Genomic DNA, 19,022 nt, shown 5'->3' on the forward strand with positions numbered 1-19,022 from the left:
ATAAATCTTATTTTATTTTATTCTTTCGCTTTACTCATTTCATCCGAGCATTCTTTTACGTGCCCCCAACCGACCGAACTCCTGACTCCGACGAGTTACTCCGCATAAAACACCGTACCGTTTCAGCAATATCAAAGTACCTTCACACACCACATACGTCTTCTTACGACAAAGATGATGGAGATATTATCGGTGATTTTTTAACAAAAAAAGAAAAAGAAATAGAAATAGAAATAGAAAACAAAATAGAGAACAATGTAATTGTTCCTGATTCAAACAACAATATTCAGTTGGATAATATTGAATTAAATCTTTTATATAATATAACAGGTTATATTATATCAAGTATTAGTAAATGTACTAGGATATGCTCAGAATGTTTAAACTCTGCTGGATCAAAACATTATGATGCAAATAAAAAATACGCAAAACTTGTTCAGTTGCGGTGCTTTCACCAAAATACACTGTTCTTTGTAAACAACGAAACCTTCTCATATTTTTATGATCTAGAAATTATATTTCGTCAATATTTGCTTTACGTAAAAGAAAATATTAAGTGCAATTTTCTTACATTTTACATGAATAAAATGAAACCTGTAATGTATTCTGTAAAAACATGTCATTTGTAATGTAATTTACCGTTTAAAATTATGAAACGTTTTATTATACAGGGTGTCAATTAAGTCCCGGGACGGCTGAATATTTTCTCATGTAAGGTATTTTTGAAAAAGGTCAAGGTCATTTCTGAAGTAATTTTCAACGAGAAATTCAACGGTGACCTTCAATTTGATCTTGAGCTTGACCTTCAAGGTCATTTCAAGGTTAGGTTAGGTTTTTTAAATAGAAACCCCCTTTTTTGACACCGGCAATCGAAAGAGCGGGAAATTTTACGTTTAGATATGTACTAAGTCATAGGTAGTGTTTGATCTTGAGGGTCACTCTAAGGTCATTTAAACTCGAGCAAGGTCTGGATATCTTTTGGAATAGATGGTTTTCAGTTTTTTTTTTAACGACCAAAACTAATAACTTTAACAAGGCGTATTTAGTAGTGACCTAGAGCATGGCATTGAAGATGACCTTCAAGGTTGTTTCAAGGTCAACTTTTTTTATTTACTTTTAGCATTACCCAGGAATAACGACGTGGACGTAGTAAAATCTATTCCCGTTGGGGTGCTTAATTAGCGTGAGTCCCCTTGCCTCTCACGTCCGGGGTGCTTGATTAGCGTGAGTCCCCTTGCCTCTCACGTCCGGGGTGCTTGATTAGCGTGAGTCCCCTCGCCTCTCACGTCTGGGGTGCTTGATTAGCGTGAGTCCCCTTGCCTCTCACGTCCGGGGTGCTTAATTAGCGTGTTTTCTTTCAAGATTCGAAGTTTAGCGCAGATGTTCAAACTACAAATCTTGAGCTTCTTGACAAAAAGCTATGCGGTTGTAAAAATGAGATACAGCATTACGAATTATCACTCTATCAATTAAAGCGGCCTCTTGCATAATCCGATTCCGCAGTTCATCTAAGTTTTGTGGTTGAGTGGCGTATACTTTACTCTTTAAGTAACCCCAAAGAAAATAATCAAGAGGCGTCAGATCAGGGGATCTAGCAGGCCACTCGATTTCACCTTTTCTTCCAATCCACTTATGAGGAAACTGAGTATCTAAATACGCTCGAACGTCCCTACCGTAATGAGCGGCTGCTCGGTCCTGTTGAAACCATGCATCATCATAATTATTACCTGCTATTTCTCTTATTCTTGGTATAATTTGATTTCTGAGCAGCTGTTCATACATACCGGCATTGAGATTACCATCAATAAAAAAAGGGTCTATAAGTGTATCATTCAAGATGCCAGCCCAAACATTTAGCTTTTGTGGATATTGTGTGTGACTGTCCAACATCCAAGCAGGATTTGTTTCGGACCAGTATCTGCAATTATGTCTATTCACTTCACCTTTTAAAGTGAAAGTAGCTTCATCTGAAAAAACTATATTGTACAAAAAAAGAGGATCTTCATCGATTCTGTTCATCATTGTTTCGCTAAATTCGATCCGACGATCAGGATCATCTTCATTAAGCTCCTGTACCAAATGAATCTTGTAAGAATGAAAATGTATGCTTTTCAAAACTTTACGTACTGTTTTATGAAAAGCGTCATGCTCATTACCGGCTCTACGTAGACTAAGATGCGGGTTTTCAACAAATGCTTGAGCAATTTCAATCTGTTTCTCCTCAGATGCTACAGATTTTGGCCGACCACTTCTCTCAAGGTCCTTGACAGTCCCATTACCCATAAAGCGCTGTACAGTCCTTTCGACTGTAGATTTTGAGACAGGACTTAACCCGTCTCCATTACGAAAAGTGCGATTAAATAGCACCCGAACTTCATTATAAGATCGCACTCGATCTCCTCAACCACGCATCATTAATAGAGATACCCTCTCTTGTTATTATACCATTATGGCGTATGCTAAACTTTTGGAACAAGAGAGGGTATCTCTATTAATGATGCGTGGTTGAGGAGATCGAGTGCGATCTTATAATGAAGTTCGGGTGCTATTTAATCGCACTTTTCGTAATGAAGACGGGTTAAGTCCTGTCTCAAAATCTACAGTCGAAAGAACTGTACAGCGCTTTATGGGTAATGGGACTGTCAAGGACCTTGAGAGAAGTGGTCGGCCAAAATCTGTAACATCTGAGGAGAAACAGATTGAAATTGCTCAAGCATTTGTTGAAAACCCGCATCTTAGTCTACGTAGAGCCGGTAATGAGCATGACGCTTTTCATAAAACAGTACGTAAAGTTTTGAAAAGCATACATTTTCATCCTTACAAGATTCATTTGGTACAGGAGCTTAATGAAGATGATCCTGATCGTCGGATCGAATTTAGCGAAACGATGATGAACAGAATCGATGAAGATCCTCTTTTTTGGACAATATAGTTTTTTCAGATGAAGCTACTTTCACTTTAAAAGGTGAAGTAAATAGACACAATTGCAGATACTGGTCCGAAACAAATCCTGCTTGGATGTTGGACAGTCACACACAATATCCACAAAAGCTAAATGTTTGGGCTGGCATCTTGAATAATACACTTATAGGCCCTTTTTTTATTGATGGTAATCTCAATGCCGGTATGTATGAACAGCTGCTCAGAAATCAAATTATACCAAGAATAAGAGAAATAGCAGGTAATAATTATGATGATACATGGTTTCAACAGGACGGAGCAGCCGCTCATTACGGTAGGGACGTTCGAGCGTATTTAGATACTCAGTTTCCTCATAAGTGGATTGGAAGAAGAGGTAAAATCGAGTGGCCTGCTAGATCCCCTGATCTGACGCCTCTTGATTATTTTCTTTGGGGTTACTTAAAAAGTAAAGTATACGCCACTCAACCACAAAACTTAGATGAACTGCGGAATCGGATTATGCAAGAGGCCGCTTTAATTGATAGAGTGATGATTCGTAATGCTGTATCTCATTTTTACAACCGCATAGCTTTTTGTCAAGAAGCTCAAGATTTGCAGTTTGAACATCTGCGCTAAACTTCGAATCTTGAAAGAAAACACGCTAATTAAGCACCCCGGACGTGAGAGGCAAGGGGACTCACGCTAATCAAGCACCCCGGACGTGAGAGGCGAAGGGACTCACGCTAATTAAGCACCCCAACGGGAATAGATTTTACTACGTCCGCGTCGTTATTCCTGGGTAATGCTAAAAGTAAATAAAAAAAGTTGACCTTGAAACAACCTTGAAGGTCATCTTCAATGCCATGCTCTAGGTCACTACTAAATACGCCTTGTCAAAGTTATTAGTTTTGGTCGTTAAAAAAAAAACTGAAAACCATCTATTCCAAAAGATATCCAGACCTTGCTCGAGTTTAAATGACCTTAGAGTGACCCTCAAGATCAAACACTACCTATGACTTAGTACATATCTAAACGTAAAATTTCCCGCTCTTTCGATTGCCGGTGTCAAAAAAGGGGGTTTCTATTTAAAAAACCTAACCTAACCTTGAAATGACCTTGAAGGTCAAGCTCAAGGTCAAATTGAAGGTCACCGTTGAATTTCTCGTTGAAAATTACTTCAGAAATGACCTTGACCTTTTTCAAAAATACCTTACATGAGAAAATATTCAGCCGTCCCGGGACTTAATTGACACCCTGTATATAGAATGCGTATCTCATGTAAAAAAAATAAATTAAAACAAAAAGAATATAGTAGCAAAACTATGGCTATGCATTCTAAATTTAAATAAAATTTTATTAAACCATTCTTTGATATAATTACTTTCACCTTATTTTTGGTACATGTTATGTGTTGCGTCATTGGTTCCGCCATTTTGAGGGGCTTACGAGCTGAACCAATAAAAACAGATACAGCGAGTGGCCAGACTCTATTTTCTAGAGACACTAATGGGTAGGACTTAACAGAGCCATCTATATCACTGACTGAACAGATAAAGATAATTGCTGAAAAGATAACTAAATGCTATTACAACACTCCCACTATTTAGTTATACTTGTAGTGACAGTTTCTCTTTAAGAAAATTAAAACGTCCTTTGGCTAATCCTTTGGTTAGAATGTCGGCTAACTGAAATTCCGTGGGTACATATTCCATCTTAATTCTACCACTTTGGATTTCTTCTTTGATAAAGTGCCATTTATTATCTATGTGTTTAGTACGACGATGGAATTGAGTGCTATTGCTGTATCAAATCGCGCCTTGATTGTCACATAACAGAATTAATGTCTCCTGTTTGTTATGGAGAGAAGCAATTAGCCGTCGTAACCAAATCAATTCTTGTACTGCAGATGCGGCTGCAATGTATTCACTTTCTAACGTAGAAAGTGCGTTTACGTCCTGTTTTCTAGATGCCCATGTTACTGGTCCACTGCACATTAACATAACGTAGCCAGTTGTTGATCTGCGTTCGTCCTGATCACCAGCCCAGTCTGCATCAGAGTATCCTATTTAAGTTGTTTCCTTTTCATTATATTTGTTGTAGATAATTCCTTGTTCGATCGTTCCTTTTAAATATCGAACAATCTGTTTCACCGCCTTCCAGTATTGAAGACCCGGATTTTCTTTGAATCGGCTTAGCACATTTACACCATACGCTATATCCGGTCGGGTCATATTCGCTGCGAACTGTAAGGATCTTAATACCTCGTCATATGGTTTATGTCGCATCTCTTCTTTTTCTTCGTCATTAGCTGGACACATTTCCTTTGAAAGCTTAACAGTTGGGTTTACCGGTACTGATGATGGTTTTGCATCTTCCATGCGGAATTTTTCGATCAGCTTTGCAATATAAGAACTTTGGTGTAACGTTGATCGTTCTTTGGTCCCGATTGCGTTTAATTTCAAAACCTACGAAGAAACGTGGTTCCTTTATCTTGATTTCAAAGGCTTCTTTGAGATTATTTAAGAACTCGGTCAGGATGTCCATTGAATCACTCATTATCAAACCGTCGTCTACATACAGTGCTAAGTAGAGAGTATATTGGCCTCTGTGTCCAATATAAATGCAATCATCCGCATCTGTTCTTTCCATCGAGAAACTACGTAGTACTGCATCAAACTTACGATTCCAGCAGTTTGGTGATTGCTTTAGTCCGTAAAGACTCTTCTTTAACTTTACCCGATGTCCCTTTTTCCATGGTCCATCTGGTAGCTCAATCCAAATGTTTTCTTGAAGTTCGCCATATAGGAAAGCAGTTTTAATATCAAACTGCATTATTTCTAAATTTTCCTTTGCTGCTTTGGCAAACAAAACTCTGCAACTATCCGTTCGAACTACTGGTGCATAAATCTCGTCATAATCTATGCTTTTGCGTTGTGTGAACCCTCTTGCAACTAAGCGTGCTTTGAAGCGATCTAATTCACCTGGTGTTTGCTTTAATTTAAACACCCAACGACAATTAATAGATTTTCGATCTGAGGGCATTTCTTCTTCACACCATGTGGAATTTTTAACATGTGATTTAATCTCCTCGTTGATTGCCTCTTTCCATTGCTCTGCCTCTGAACTTGACATTGCTTCCGCATAGGTTTGTGGCTCTTCAATTGCCAGCAAAACGTGACTATATTTGTCTGGTGGTTTCAATGTTGAACGTGGTCTTAACGTTATTGTATCTCGTTTCGATTTTCCTTCTTTTTTCTTCGGGGATTCTTCCTTTTTCTTTGAGGATTCTTCTTCTCTTTTATCATCATTAATTTCGTCACTTTGATCCTTCATTATTTTTTCTTTATTAGATCCACATTATCTTTCACTGTAATAGTTGCAAATTCAAAGTTTCCAACTTCATCGTCAAACTTTACGTTTGTTGCATGAGTGAATTTCCGCGTCTCAGGATCAAATAGTTTATAATTGTTAGATTCATCTTGATATCCCACGAAGATTCGTTTTACAGCCTTTTTATCTAACTTGCGTCGTAATGCTTTCGGTACTTGTGAATAGCATGCCGAACCGAATACATGAATATGTGAAATATCTAGTTTTTTCTTGTGCCATAATTCGAATGGCGTCTTGTTTACGTTTTTTACAGTAGTGACTCGATTCAAGATCTGAGTCGCCGTTAATATGGCCTCACTCCATAGATATTTTGGTACATTTCTCGCGAATAACATTGACCGTGCACTCTCTAGTAACGTTCTAATTTCTCGTGCCGCTTTTCCATTTTGTTCAGGATTATGTGGAGCCGTTGTTTTATGTATGATGCCCCTTTTTCTGAATTGTTCAATCAGAAAACCATTAACAAATTCTCGGCCGTTGTCCGATTTTATTACCTTGATTTCTGAACCGAATTTTGTCTTGACCATATTACAGTATTCGATTATTCGATGAGCAACTTCTTCTTTATTACGTAGCGTGTATACCGTTCGAAACTCAATTGCATCATCCTTTAATATCATGAAGTATTTGGCACCATTTAGAGCCTGTTCTTCGATTGGTCCACATACATCCGTGTGCGTAACCTCTCCTGCCTTTACATCCTTAGAAATAGCTGAATGGAATGGTCTTCTTGCTTGTTTCCCGTACTGACATGCTTCGCAAAAGAATGTCGTTTCGTCGGTAAGCTCAATACCCGTTACTACATACATTAATTTTAATCATCTTGCGTAGCGTATCGATACTTGCATGACCCATCCTTTCATGCAACAGCTTGAGCGATATCTTCTAAACTACACATGCTTGTAAGGATCTAACTTGGGGTCTAAACTTCATTTTATACAGATTAATATCCCAATATCCGTATGCATAGACTTGATTATCTCAAACTATCTTGACATGCTGCTTACTGGTTATTATTTCGAAGTCGTGATTCTCTGCTGCTTTAAAACTAAACAAATTCTTACCTAATTCTGGTATCCATCGGACATTTTTAATAGTTACCGTTTTCCATTGACCATCTACCCAGGCTTCTACTTTTACCTCGCCGATGCCTTTGACTGAAAGTCTTCTGTTATCTGCCAAACCAATCGTTTCATTAACATCCTCGTTTTCCATTGACCAGAATATTTCTCGATCAAATGCCATGTGGTAGCTGGCTCCGCTATCCGCAATCCAATCCTGTTGACTCACAACTAGATTTGCTTCATCAGAATTACATAAAAAGGTCGTGCCTTGTGTTTTCTCGTCTTTTGACTTACTATCTTTTGACTTATTTTCTATTCTCTTAAGGAAAAAACAGTCAGCTTTTCTGTGTCCAACTTTACGACAATAATTACACTTACCAGTAAATTTGTCTAACGACTTCGAATTTTCACTGACCTTGGATTTGTTTTTTGAATTCGATCTTTTTGATTCAAACCTTTTGGATTTTGAAGGCTTCGATGCTGCTAATGCCATTACATCGTCATCATGTTTCTGCTACCGTTCATCTGCATTCATTAGTGCATTATATAACTTGTCGAGTGTTTGATCCGCATTAGATCTGTTATCCCATGTAGTACAGAAATGAACAAAACTCGATGGTAAACCATCCAGTATAATAGCGATCACGTTCAGATCCTCGATTTGTCCTCCTGCCGCCCGCAATGTACTAAGCGTCTTCTTGATGTTGCCGATGTAATCCGTCATCGACATGTCATGACTCATCCTAGAATTATGCAATTGTCTGTATAAACTTACAATTCGTTGACTTGACTTCTTTTCATAAAACCCTAGGATTGTCTCCCACATCTCGCTTGCAGAATCGCATTCCATGATAAGATTGATAATATTTTCTTCGACTGTTAGTCCAATCAGTCGTCTCGCGCCTTTATCTTTCCTCAACCAGTTATCCAGTTGTGTTGCCTCGGTCGGCCTTAGCTCAGTTCCATCCAATACATTGTGTCAAATCCTTTTTCTTGCATTATAAGCATAAGTTGAAATTTTCATATTGAAAAATTGTCTTGTCCTGACAATTTCTTGATTGTAGCTAATTCGTTGCTAGGCGTTGCCATTTTTGCTCATTAATCACACTACTTTATACTTATGCTCGTCTCGAAAGAACTATTGTACTGACTCGAACTCAGGCTATTCTGTTCAATCAACAAAAAAAAGCTGGGCGCAGTGGAAGCGTGCTGGGCCCATAACCTATTGCAAACAGCAATTGAGTTTGTTTTCCACCGTGTGCGGGAAATTGCAAATGAACACAACTCCTCTTGTGATTATTGAATAAAGAAATTAAAGTCTTTTATTTTTAATGTAAAGTACTTTGGTACACAAGAAAAAAAGGAAAGAAAATAAAGAATAAACTTTCACTGTTTAGTTGATGCATACAATGCATATGTCGAAACTTAACGATATTATCCTATACTAAAAACTATAAAATATAGCATGAAAACAAATGAATAATGGGAATGACTCAACAGAGCCATCTATACCACTGACTGAACAGATAAAGATAATTGCTGAAAAGATAACTAAATACTATTATAACAGTAACAAACATTGTAATACTGCATTTGCATAACATGAAACTTCATCTACATTTTGGAAATCATACATGTTCCAAGTAATATTTTTTCGAACCTTCTCATGTGACTCTTGAATAGAATTAACTACTTTTGGCACTGCCCATAAAACATCTTTTATTCTACGATATTGTTCTTTTGCAAGAGAAATGGTTTCTGTTTCTACATTGTTTAATCGTTTTAATCGATTATATTCAATAATAGCTTCTTCACTAACTGTTATAGATAAAGGATCGAAATTAATCAAATGTAATCCATCTGAATATGTTAGTCGTGACAAAGCAACGTAAATTTGACCATGACTAAATACAGAATTACCTATATCCAAAATAGCATTCTGCAAACTCAATCCTTGGCTTTTATGAATAGTAATTCCATAACTCAGAGACAATGGAAATTGTTCTCTAATAACATACACTCTATCCATTACCTCAAATTTAACATTTACTCTTTCAATTAAATATTCCGAACCTGATGGTAAAAGAAGTTTAATTTTTTCTACGTGATCGGTAGATATATCCTGTACAATCGAAATCACTTGAGCAATCGTGCCGTTTACAAGACCTAAAGTAGCATCTATGTCTTACGTCTTATCATAACCTTTGCTCATCATTATTTTCCAATACTTTTAACACTTTCTTTCTTACATATGAATTACACTTGACCATATCTTCAGCAACTAATACTATTTCTTTCGAAGAAATACGACTTAACGTTGCAGTGTTTAAAACATCACACATGTGACAAGTAGGCAGTAAACAAACAGTGTCTGATGTCATATCATTAATAAAATTACACAATTCGTTTAATCTAGACTCGAAGGAATCTCCCTCAAAAGATATTTTTCTCTTTTGTAGAATGTCAGAATCGGATTTTGTTAGTAAACCAATACGAACTCTCGATAACAACTCACGATAAGATCCATCTCCTTTCTGACGCATATTAATTGTCAATTCATCATAATTAAATAATGTCGTCCACAAATTTGCAGCTCCTAAGCAACCGAAATATTTATCTATTTTTTCTTTTCAGAAGTTTGCAAAGATAAAATCTTCACGTACAAGAGGTAATTGAAGCAAATCTCCAAACAGAAGAATATGCTTTTTTCCAAACCAACCATCATCGCAATCGATTGTGTCAAATATTTCACACAATCGAAGATGTATGTACATAAAAGTCAAATTAGATATCATTGATACTTCATCAATTACAAAAAGAATAACATTCTTTAGTTCCGCTCGCAGAATTTGTAACACATGGTCAGACAATTTTCTATATTTAGGAGTATGATCATGTTCAACAGGTAATTGAAGCTATCTATGAACTGTCAAGCCGTCTATATTAAACGCTGCTATGCCAGTAGGTGCTGATACAGCAGTATCTTTTTTGAGATTTTGTTTGATCCAACATGTAACAGTTTTAATTAACAAGCTTTTTCCAGTACCACTTTCTCCACTAACATACAGTCGCAATGTTGAATTATCTGACTGTATAGTGTTAATGATTCTGTCGAATACTCTTTTCTGATCCATATTTAATTGTCCTATCATTTCAGAAACATCAATGTCTTGAATATCACCGAGATCTTTAAAGTCTTGCATCGCTTCACCCGCTTCTATATTTTCAACATCTATCGGATTATCAGGATCATCCTGTGATTCACGTTGTTTTTGTGCTTCATCTAAAAATTGTTGAATCAACTGTTCAGCAGCTTCAAATGCTTCTTGTAATTCTTCTAGTTTTTCGTGATATTTTAATGCTTCCGTTAAATGTAGTTTTACTTTGTGAAATGATTCTGCATAAGTGTCACATTCATTTTTAAGATCTAATTTATTCCACGGTTGAAACATAAGTAATAATGAAAAGAAATAATTTTTTGGTTGTATATTAACATTATATTTATAATGGTTGATAAGATATCCTCGCTGTCGTCGTATAAGATAGAAACCATTATCCATTTTATAAAGTTTACCTTTGTTATTTCGTGGTTTGGTTCTTTTGATATCATATCATTTTGCGAACTCGTAAAGAGACATAAATTCCAGTTCTTCTGGTCTCTGTGGATAGTGATCATCTATCAACGATTCATGAAATAAATCTGTCGATTGACTAGCAAGTGCTTCAATCTCTTTACGACTTCTTAATTTTCGTGATCTTATTCGATTAACATCTAACCATCTAATAGTTGTATCCGAATCGGTTCCATATAAAGCAATACCCAGCCACCAATAATGTATACCCAGATACCAATAATGTATCAGCAGCTTCAAGAGCTCCACATTCTCTGTTACTCGTGAATCGCAAAGCAATATTCCAAAGACGGCTGGCCAATGACTTATTTGTATTATTTTTAGCATCAAGACAACTCACATTTTCCCGCTTTATTCATATATTTGGTAATGTACCGGGTAAGCAATGTCGACTTTTCGCCAATAAATTGTATATCCATATTTCCTTACCAAGCAGTAAGAAGGACAGGATTATAATCATTTATATTGATTTCTTTTTCTGTTCGAGGAATATTGTAAAGCCTACTTTTATATTTCAATTGTTTTTTACCTGCTATTGCAGTTTTGACCTCAATTATTTTTAACGTCTCAGTGACAGAACGAGGAAATTCAAAACGACATACTCGAATAACTTTACGTCCTACTTTTTTAGAACGAAGACAATAGTCGTTATGTTTGTGTCGTTGATGTGTTTAACACGTCTGTGCAATAGTGGTGAAATATTTTTATTTGGAATTTTACAGCTTACATGTTGTAAAATGAATTCAGAAACTTCTTCCATACTAGAATTCACCAAGAATTGGAACATCTTTAATCCAAATTAATAAATAGAAATTGTATTCCTCTACCTTGATATTCTCGTCGCCAGAAAAAATGCATTACCTCTCCAATTGGATTATCTTCAGAACAAATAAAATCAAGTATTGCCCAAAACATGTTATCGAGAAATCTCGATGCTGACACAGGATCTTTAGCGATAAGTGCACTGGTGCTTAACGACGTATCACACCATTCATTTACTTCACGAATGTTCACCTAATTCTTCCCACAACCATTCACCAGGACTTAATGTTAGAAACCATGTTGCGGGTCCATAATGGTGTGTCATACAATTTAAGTCATTTCTCGGTCTACGCCAGAATTGTTCCGTATTCCTTAGCGACGAAAATATTGTGCTCAAATCAGATTCTAACAATTCTTTGGACATTGCCTCTAAATATTCTTTAGCCGTATAATGAGCTCGTTGATTAGTAATATTCATTTTATGAAAAATTCCACGTCTTAACTGACGTATATTGGTATCGTTTAACAAATAAAAGATATTGTTGATTTAATCTGTACTGCGGATATTTGGACATTAAGCGACATTTAATGAATTCATGATCATGAAGCTTGACCTCCCTATCTGCATGCTGTCCATTAATACCGAAAGGATATAAATCTGGAAAACATAACAGATCCAAACATTTTTCACGATTATCCATAGGCATAACTGAACTTTTAACATTTGATATAAAGCCGTTGCAGTTTTATTTTCCCTTTTTTCATATAATGGATATATAGTATATTGCTCATAATTATCATTATCATTAATAATCTGAGTTAGTAATGCCTCATGTTGACTCAATGCCCCATCTTTAACGCTCTCCATTCCCTGCATTTTGGATTTTAAATTACTTAATAATTCATGTTTCTCATCTAATATATCTTGTTCAACATTTTCATCCTCTTGCATTTGGAATTCCATATTATTCAATTGCAAAACTAAATTATCGTGTGAATTCGGTATTATTATTCCAGAATATAAAGGATTGTTGTTCTTCAACCACATCAATGCATCAATTACTTTTGTAACATTTACCATCTCTTCCCAGATAACTTTAGATTTTGTGGGAATACCTCTAACTAAGATATATAATTCATGATTAATATTTATCGCATCAGTTTCAGAACATAATTTGTTTAATGTCTCTTGTATTGGAAGTGGTAAATGAAAGGTTCTACCTTTAACTTTTTGTATCATTTGTCTTCCAGGTAATTTTTTATTCATAACAGTTCCCATTTTAACAACAGTTTGAAACGCTTTAGCTCTCTGTATAAGAATCTTTTCGAATATGTTAAGAGATGATATCACATCCGGCACATGATTTGTACAAAGATTATTCAAGATGCAATATGCAGGCATCAAACCTTCACGAAATTTTCCTTTACAATAAATACATATGTACTGCGAATTAATTTGTTGCTTTTTTACATGTTCCATTAAATCTTTCCAAATTGGAGTATCTATTTTTATTCTAAGACTTGTGATCTCAGAAACGTTTTTCTATAACAAAGTCTTTCACATGATACACAAGCATGACGCGGTGTATCCATTAAGCGTTTTTTCAATATCTTAAATGCAATCTTATACAGCACAATTTAATGCTTTATTTAACTTAAACATTTGTCCACAAACACTTGTGAGTTGATAAATCAAACGTTTTAATATTTCTTACTTTTAGAAAGTAAGGCGATAGCAATACAACTGGTAGAAGCATCGCTTTACAAAGAGTTAAATCGATGTAACAACTTTGCGCGTGACCCAATTTTAAATCTGAAGTTTTTACTATACATTTATACATATTTTCTACCAATGTAGGTATATTTTTTAAAGCACATGTATCAACAGTTTCAAGAAATTTTTGATAACGTTTAATCAAAGCTGGATTGTCAATTTTACATAAAGTGGGACAACACGACCATGACTTTTTCGCTCGTGCTGTTGCCAAAGGTAACACATTTATAACTTGACCTTCCATATTCATTGCTAAAGATTCTTGTAAAGTTGCTTTACGATACATAGAATCTGCAAAATAATTTTCGGATGAAGCTGTATGTCTAGATACTCAACACAAAGCATTCAATTGTTCATCAATTGTATGACATTCAGCGACAAGAGTCAAACATACTTCTGCTTTCTTTTTAAGTCTATATAATATTTTATTCATATCGTCAATATAACTATTTCTAACATTATTACACCAACGTACTATTTTCTCAGCTTCTAATTGTTTTTCGATATTGCATTCAATATTTAATTTTTTCAAAATATTTTTAATAAATGTTATCAAAGAACCATTTTTTAATTTTATAGAATTTTTGGACCGAACATTTCTATATTTTTTATGTTATTTGTAACATTGCAATTTCTTATTTTATGTTTATATTTTAAGTTTTTATTCTTTTTTTCCCTTTCTTCTTTCTTTTTTTTGTAATACTGTCTGTTATAATTCCATAGACGTTCTAATATTTTTTGTCTACTTTTTTCATTTTGCATCAATTTAGAATAACGTATGCGCTCTTGCGTGCATCGCATTGCGAATTTTTCTCATATTGTTGCCGCTTTTTAGTGCGATTATCATCTAAATTTTCTTTATATTTACGCTTTTTAGTGCAATTATCTTCTAAATTTTTTTTATATCGATGTCGTTTGTAATGCGCATGATTTTTTAAGTAATAACGTATATCTTGATTTTCCCTTTTGCTACTTTTGTCATCAACAAAATTATTAATCAATGTAATATTATCAGTTACATCATTTATATTTATTTTCTCTTGATTACTTTTGTTATTAATATGATCAACAAAATTGTTCTTTAATGTATTCAATTTTTGTTCTATTTTATTTTGTCCTATTGTACGTGAAGAAGCTACTTCCTTTGTTTTTATTATTGCTAACGAAGACACTTTTTGAATAACTCCATATTTTAAATCTTCAGGTAAATGCTCTATCACATTACATTCCAAAATTTTTACTAAATGTGAACGCATTAAACTATGGTCATACTTTACTGTATCAGGTTTGATATTAAATAGTAATAAAGTTGCAAAGGCTATTGCAAAAACACCACAATCATTACCGTTCGGTTGTTGTTGCACAGTAGGAAATTGGACAGGCCGTTTATCAAAAAAATAACTCGGAAATAATCGTCTTAAAATTGTTCATGATTTTTATGCAACTTCTTTTTATTCAATGAATCATAAATAAATAAGTTTTGTGCATCATAATAACTGCATACCCAATGTCCATCTAATGTGTCAGGACCCGACGAGCTATATAATATCTGTATATGTTCATTATTATCAGGTACAGGTTGTATTTTATCAAGATATTGTAATAGCAATGTTTCGACAGGTCTATAATTAGAACACTTCTAAGAGATGATTAAAATGTTCAATATGCAAATCAGTCAACCATTCACCTTGAACAATAATATTTTTTTGTTCAGATGACAAAATTATTTTTGTCTCAGTTTTTGTAAACATTTGATCTCGATGTCTTTCATTTTGCATCTCATTTTCTAAGCACACCTGTATACATCCTTTATTCTTTTTATGATCTTTTCTATCAATTTGATCAATACGATTATTATTAATTAATGTTAGATCTGCAACTTCGTCTAAATCTGCTATGTTTTTTTGCATTATTAACAGACCATTATTTAATTTTTTTAATTTACAAGGACGATTATTCTCTTCCAATTGATTTAATTTATTTTCATTTATCTTATTTTGATGTATCATACGCTTACGAGTTGTTTCAGCTTTTTTTGCTTTTATTAATGCCAATGAAAGTACTTTTTGAACACCATATTTTGGATCTTGAGGAAAATGTTCGATTACATTAGATTCAAAAATTTTTATCAAATGTGATCACATTAAGCTATGGTCATACTTAACTTTTTCTGGTTTAATATTGAATAGTAACGAAATTGTAAAAGCTATAGCGAAAACACCGCAATCGTTACTATTCGGTTGACCTTGCACGGTTGGAAATTTGATAGGTCGTTTTTCAAAAGGATAAGTTGGAAATAATCGTCTTAAAAATTGTTCATAATCTCTGTGCAACTTTTTATTATTAAACGAATCATAAATAAATAAATTTTTTTTGTCATAATAGCTACATATCCAATGTCCATCTAATGCGTTTAGACCTGACGAACTAAATAATATCTGTATATGTTTTTCATATTCTGATGCACATTTTATTGTATCAAGAGAATACAATTTTTGTGTTTGCACAGGTCTATAATTTGAACAAGTTTTTAAAAGATGTGCAAAATGCTCCATATGTATATCATTTAACCATTCGCCTTGAGCAATAATACGTTTTTGATCAGACGACAGCGTTATTTGTTTTTTCATTTTATAAGTATTTTTGTCTTTTAATTAAATATATATTTTAGATTATTATTTGCAAGAGCACAGCAATTGCTTTTTACAGGTGCACAGCAACTCTTCTTTTTATATCAAGTGTTTAAAGACGCACAGCAGTCACTCTTGAAGGTGCACAGCAACCCTTCTTTCTATAAGCGCACAGCGCAGTAATACTTTTTATAAGGTGCACAGCAACCCTTCTTTTTTGTAAGCGCACAGCAGCTCTTATATAAAAAAAAATATATACTTACTTACACCCAAACTCCTCTGGAAATCCAAGAAACAAAAAAATTTCTCTGGAAACCCAAGAAACAAAATAAACATTTAATACAGTAATGATGGCTATACAATCTTTTATTTCAATTTTTAATGTTACAGTAATTATACAATTTTGTATTACCTACTTAATAAATTATCCTTCTTCCTCGTTTCCTCTAATTGGCTCTCTTTCTCTCTGTCTCTGTCTCTCTCTCTCTCTCTCTCTCTCACTGTCTTTTTCTGTTTCTCCAATAAATAATGACATATATTGTATTTAACGATAAATGTTGCATTGAAATATTAAATACTTTAAAATGTTAATTTATTTACTATAAATACCATGTAGTATTATCATGAAATAGATATATGTAAATATTTTATATTTCAGGATAATACTACATAGTATTTACAGTAAATATTAAAATAAGTTAACATATATAATAATTCAGTGTACAGTTTAGTTGTCCAATTCAGTCATGATATTGCTTCACATATTAGACAATATCATCACTATCACGATCATATTCTAATATGTGAAGCAATATTCTGACTGAATTGAACAACAACTGTACACTGAAAATAATCTAATATGAAGAGCCGAAACGTTAAACAAAAGTAATATATATTGAAAATCAGACGTTTCTGTAAGAATCTCTTATGATAAAGTAGATAACGGCGAATCAATTAGTTTCTATTTTGTGTATGAAGGCGCTAGCCTATGTCGTATATGCGCAAAGCGCTCCAGCGTCGCCGGGAGGGAACGGATTTTCAGAATTCGAGAAAGAACGAGAACGTTCTTTCGAAAAAGGATATATAAGAGGGCCCGAACAGGCAACGAGGCTTTTTGGCTCTGATCAGTAGAGAGATAAAATCAGTCAATTTTTACAAGTGAGTGTTTCCAACGACGAGAGGGACTTCGTCAAAGAGACATCATTTTCCAATTGCAAAGAGGGACTTTTGCAGAATTTTTAATTAACGAGCAAAGAGGGACTTTTGCGAGTTAAGATTATTTGCCAAGAAGGACTTTGGCTTATTTTCAAGTTTGGTTACGTGTCGCCGGAAAGCACGGTTAAGATAAGTGCATTATTCAGACATTCATTTATCGCTTTATCACATTCTTTGTTTAATCTAGTATTCGTTAATTATATCTTGTTAATAAATTACTGTTACGTTAAAACGTTCTATCTCTATCCTGACATAAACGAACCTTACAATTTCTCAGAAGCGGGATAGAATTCGCCGTGTGAGATTGAACATTAACGTAGATTTTTTTTTTTTTCTTTGAACATTAAGTATAAACCTTATTGTGTTAACGGTTTTTCTTTTCTTTTTTGTGTTTGCAACGGGCAAAATATTTTTCTTTTTTTTCTTATCACCTTCGATGGGTCTGTGTGAAAACTGCGCATGTGCTATATGTTATATGTAATACGTTACATACTGTTTCAACGAATCTTTTTGAACATTGACTTTTTAACAACTGTTTGTTCCTGCGATTAACAGATTGCCTTATTGTTCTATTCTACTTTGACTTTTTCGGCATAAGCGTGAATAATTTTTATTATAAGTACTGTGAGTGCGCCTATTAAGAGGATGCTGAAGTCATATTGTTACCGACCGAAACTTCAATTTTCTAAAAAGGGTGGCGTTTTTTATTGCTTTAATAGAATTACAAATCCTTTGGTGTAAATAAAGTACATATGCTAATCTTTCGGCAGTTGGTCAAATTTAAACCAAAAAATAAAAAAAATTTTTGAAAATTTACCGACAATGTCACCTCAAAGAATTATATCTTTTATATCAAAATTATACTGCTTCAATCTGCAAAACAAGACCATGTGCCGAAGAAGAGCGTATGAAACAATAATGGAAAACCAAAAAAATAGAGCTTAGAGACTTATTTTCAAAACGCCACCCTTTTCCAGATTTATGTAAAGCATGTGTGCAATATAGAAAGAATAAGGTAAAAAAGAGCTATAGATTAGTTCCGAGATTTTGGGATAGAGGCGCTATACAGTTCTCAGTGCTATCTGTCATATACAGAATCTTTTAGGTTAGTTATGTGTGTGTTAGTTGTGCGTGTGTGTGTGTTTGTGTTATGTGCTACGAAACCCGGCTGAAAAAAATGGGTTGAAGGCACTCTGAAGGATAAAAAAGTGTATGTATTATACATAAATTTTGCAACATTTTTGCAAACATTTATATTATTTAATTACATACATTTATATTCTAATTTCTACAAAATACTTTTATTCATGTGCTTTATGTGTATATATTATGTATATTATGTGCTCCATATTATGTATATTCACATCAAAGTATTTATGTAAAAAGTTAATATCATTTTGTATATTGTACATATTTTTATAATAAATGTATATGTCATATAACTTATTTATAAAGCATGAAATATAAAGGTATTTTTAGTTTCTTGTATGTATCATTTGTAAAAAAATCTTGATAAAAAAAACATTAATTTTGTGACTTGCAATTATCTGTTTCAATATATACTTCTTTTAAATACTTACAACTAGCCTTATTTTATGCGTTTTCCTTGGTATCTAAAATACACATCAAAATATAAAATTAATTTCTAGTTCAG

Source organism: Linepithema humile, chromosome 3 (genome assembly GCF_040581485.1).
Source record: "Linepithema humile isolate Giens D197 chromosome 3, Lhum_UNIL_v1.0, whole genome shotgun sequence".
Lineage (NCBI taxonomy): Eukaryota > Metazoa > Arthropoda > Insecta > Hymenoptera > Formicidae > Linepithema > Linepithema humile.